We start from the raw sequence: 4,734 nt of genomic DNA on the forward strand, positions 1-4,734 counted from the left end.
TTTTTTTTAACAATCTTTCGTACACCCATATTGTATGTACAGCGAGAGGCTATTCCCATTTGAAATTAGCTGTATGTTTGGAATCAGTTGGAAGCTGCTCGAAATAAGACCGGAATCATGTGATATTATATTATACATGAGATCGCTTTAGTTGAGCTGATTATGAAATTATAGCTTCAATAGGTTAAAGTCAGTTAAAATCAGTTGAAATCCATTGAAACCAAATGAAATCTGTTGGAAGTGATCTGACATCAACTAAAAACTGTTGAAATGGAAATCACTCGTAATTACATAGAAATCTCCTTGAAATCACTTCGACATTATGCAGAAATCCATCGAAACCGTACAGAATCGTCTCGTAATTGTTTCGAAATTATCCTATTTACACTGATTCTGAGATTTTCAAACTCATAAAGCGCATGAGGCCTGCTCTTAAAATAAATATGTACTCAAAAATGTGTTAAATTTAAAGAAAAATTTGTGTGGGCCATCATACAGGATGATAGGTTTTGATCCTTCCAGGCAAATATCTCGGGAATGCAGAGAAATACAAGAAAAAGATTTATGCAACACTTGGAGGGTTTCAAAGGGAAATGATGACATTCATATGGGTTGATTTGTGGATTGTGCTATTTTTTAGATTTTACAAAAAACTTCTGATCTTATATTAGAAACTCGTCTTTTGGGTATGAATAACTGATCGTGAGTTCAAAAACGAATTCAATGCCATGGACATTTTTTTTTTTCTCCTCAACCTTACTTTCCGCATTTATTCATTGCCCCTTACTGATATTGATAAGTTTTCTTGCGTACGAATAATTGAAGTGTTTGTCACCAGGTAAGATTCTTTATATCTGATGATATGGTTCGGAGCATAAATTATGATGGCAAACATTTTAGGAAGGGTCGAGTACAATAAATACGTGCAAAAGTGAAGTTACAAGAAAAAAATGTAAGTAAAAAAACTTCATCTAAAGAGAATTATTTAAAATATTATCAGCATCATTTTGTCGATTAAAATCCTTCCAATCTCGAACGTAACTTTTTCTCGTATTTCTTCTCATTTCCGAGATATTCGCCTGGGGTGATTAAAACCGAACACCCTGTGCGAGTACCCATGATATTGAAAAGTACAATTATTTTCATTAGCTACCGTGTGTGTCTTCGCTGTAAAGCAAAAGGAATTGGAAACGAATAAAAAATCATTCGTGTTGGGATTATGTTTAACGAGGCTAGGTGTTTTAGAATCAGGTTATATTTGTTTTATTCAACACATTTATATGTCTGTAATACAATATATCTTTTGAGAAACCACGTGTATTAATTTTGTTGCGACCGTGCGCGTTACCCATTCGAAAGAAAATGAGAGCGAGTCTTACAGAAAGGTTGTTAGGTACCACCTTACAAAAGTCTCTAGGGACTAGATACAGCGAGAAATCCCTAGTAACTTTAGTACAGCTTTATTGTCTATCTATATTTCAACAATTCGTCACACCGTCTTTGAATTCTGTTTTGTGCGGACTCGAATCTGAAATCAAATATTTCTAGTCTCTTTCTGTTTGAATAGTACTTATCGAATTCATTATTAATCATGACCTATTCGTACGAATGCGTTTATTCCTTTCAATTCGTGATGCGGATTTAGATGCAAACCCTTATTTATTCTTAAAAAATATATGTGGTCAAGTTAGGTTATAAATTCGGTTGGATCCTGATTTCATCAGAGTGGGTTTCAAATCTCTGGGAAATCAATGGGAGCCATTTTGGATTTGTGTGAATCGGTTCGTGAAGTGAATTCGCCGTAATTCTCATCGAGAAATATACTTTTCACCATTTCAATTCGAAACAATTCCAGTGCGCAATTACTATACATTTATCTGTTTGACTTCTTAATTCAAAATGATATATGGATACTGATTTGTATTCGTAGAAACATTTTTACAGCCGAAAAAAGTATCTTTGTGCAAAATTAATACAGATTGTACCTGTACGTTATTTCACCGAAAGTCAATTCGATATCCAAATAATGTATATGCAATATGTTGTAATAGAGCTTATCGAGAACAAATTACGTGACAATGATTTTTATTTTATAGTTCTCGAAACTAAGACTTTGCAAAAGAAAATTTGTACGTACACTTGTGGACAATGAATCTGAGACGGCTAATTTTTCACACTAGACAGTTGAGTTGGCAGCACCGGAAACGTACAGCGCCATAGTCGGCCGAGCGCGAAACAAACTCAATCTCAATAAACGTAACATGGCGTGGATTTCGCTGAGTAAAGTAAGCTATAACTCCGAAGATATTGGTAGTAGACAAAAATGTTTTAGACAAAAGTAAGTACAGTAGGGACCCGCGCAACCAGCGACGTTGCGGAATTTTCCGTAATATTTTGGATTTCGATTTATTTCTTTTGTGAGTTAAGATGTGAGTTAGTTTTAAGCTAGTTTACACGAGTAATAACGCAAATTACATGGTCTTACGTTAGTCAGTAGAGGCGTTAGTTCGCCACTCTTATTATTTTTTCTATTTTATTTTGTTCATTTCGTTATTTCGCTTAGATTGTAAATTACTACTCATTATCATATTATACCTATACATCTCAGAACATTTTATTTTACTTGCGCTTTATTTGTAGTAGTGATTCATTTTCTTTTATTTTTTTTCCTAAAGTTTGGTTGTAAGTTGCTGAATTTCTTAACCTCCCCCTCCCCCCGATCTAGAGCCGTCAAGAAGTTGAATAAGTAGTAGCGTATTGGAAAATTGGTGTAGCAATACCTGTGACGCCCAATAAAATTATTAGTGACTGTAACATCTGATCTGGGGATCATCGCGGGTGTCAAATTCACGGTCTTATATACAGGTTTGGAAACTCCATTGGAGGGAGTATATCGCTTATTGAAGCAATTTTTGTGTTCACTAGTCGCCATTAGGTTCGTTGCGATCTTATCAACAGCGGAGGCGGGGCCGGGTGGGGTCCAGATAAGCCGTGGTATTCGCAGGTATGTATATGGGTATTCGCTCACTCACGCTCACTCAACGTGTATTGTATCCTGGTAACTAGACCGCAGCGACAACTGGTGGTGTCGCTAGAATCGAAATTTGCACTCGCTAAGCGACACGAATAATCGTGGCTCCCAGCACATGAGTTTCCAGATCTGTATATAAGACCTTGGTCAAATTATTGTACGCCATAGCTGCCGGCTGTCTGGTTATCCGGCCTGGTTCACCGTAGAGAAAAGCTAGATTATAATACATGAATACGCACATACACATCCATCCGAAAATGGTCGTAGGTGATTCGCTAGACCTTGAAACGAGGAGATCTTGTGAAAACTCAAATTTTTATTTTCGGGGTGATTACATAACTCCCTTTTCTACTACACATGCATTGACAATTCGTGTTTTTGAACGTCTGAAATGGGATGGAAGTTACAGTTTCCTGATCGGGAAAATAAACAGGAAGATAAACTCACCACATAGTTGAAGCAACCGTGCTGACAGTTCCAACCTCGTTTTCATTCGCATCAGTGGAAAATAAAAGAAACAGTATTTTTTACAGGGCCCTGCATTAAAAATGTAAAAAAACTCTACTAAATCATTTGTTCGTCGTTCTAGTTCCGTCCATTCGATTCAATAGGGCTACCCGAATACAAAAAAAAGTTGGCAGACATTTTGGTCACTGATTTTGAGGTGTACCATTTTTTGAAGTTCACGCAGAATCAAGGGAAAGTGGGTATTACGGCTATTTATTGTTGGTATTAACAGTTTTAGTATTATTATATTGTTGAGTGTTTTTTATTGGACCCAATAAAAAAAAGAAAACAAAAAGTTCATTACAACGTCAAAAGATGCAAATAAATTTAAGGGTGTATGTCATGAATCGTCCTAGCCAAAAATTGTATACGATCAGACTTTTCGTACTTTGTTACTTAATAAAAATCTGAAAAAATTCAACAGCATTCGGCATGCTATAAACAACAATCATCAATAATAATATGACCCAAAAGTTATTAACCAAATTGTTTAAACAAATAATTATTTAACAATTTATTATATATGCATAGGTATATACCTACACATATATCTATGTATAGGTATGCCCCAACTCTCTATGGAGTTATAAGGTTCTCACTTTCTTCTCTCTAAGAAAGAAAGACAAACTATACAGTTCATTTTATACCTGCGGGACGGCAGGTAACAGATTTAGAACCCGAATATTTGAAATATGTTTTTAAAATTGTTCCTATCGATTGCTTGTATGTAACATTAATTATTTTCATTAACATTTTGTAGGCGCAGAATTTTTTACTTGTGGCTTGGCACAAGCGTAGAGTTAAAACAAAAATTTATATTCAAATGGTCTGCCTTTGGAAAATCAGGGGTCTGGATGTCTGCCTTTGGATTTTCAACGTTTTGAGGACGATTCTGAGCATCAGTCCAAGAGGCAGACACGAACAAATGATTTAGCACACCTTTTTTTTTACATTTTTGAAACGCTGTCAATTGACAACTCAGTGCTACCATAGTGGCAGACCATCTTTCCTGGAAATACTATTCTCGCTGCCGTCCGAATATCCCCCATCTTAAAGTGCTTTGTTTCAATAAGCTTGTTCAATTTTTTCAATTTTAATATAAACCTGTATGTACCGTCTGGTTTCAGTATTAAGAAATACGACGAAACGAACTTGTCCGCACTTTCCTCGCATTTCTCGATTGCCCCTTTCTCCAA

This window comes from Neodiprion virginianus, chromosome 2 (assembly GCF_021901495.1).
Source record: "Neodiprion virginianus isolate iyNeoVirg1 chromosome 2, iyNeoVirg1.1, whole genome shotgun sequence".
Lineage (NCBI taxonomy): Eukaryota > Metazoa > Arthropoda > Insecta > Hymenoptera > Diprionidae > Neodiprion > Neodiprion virginianus.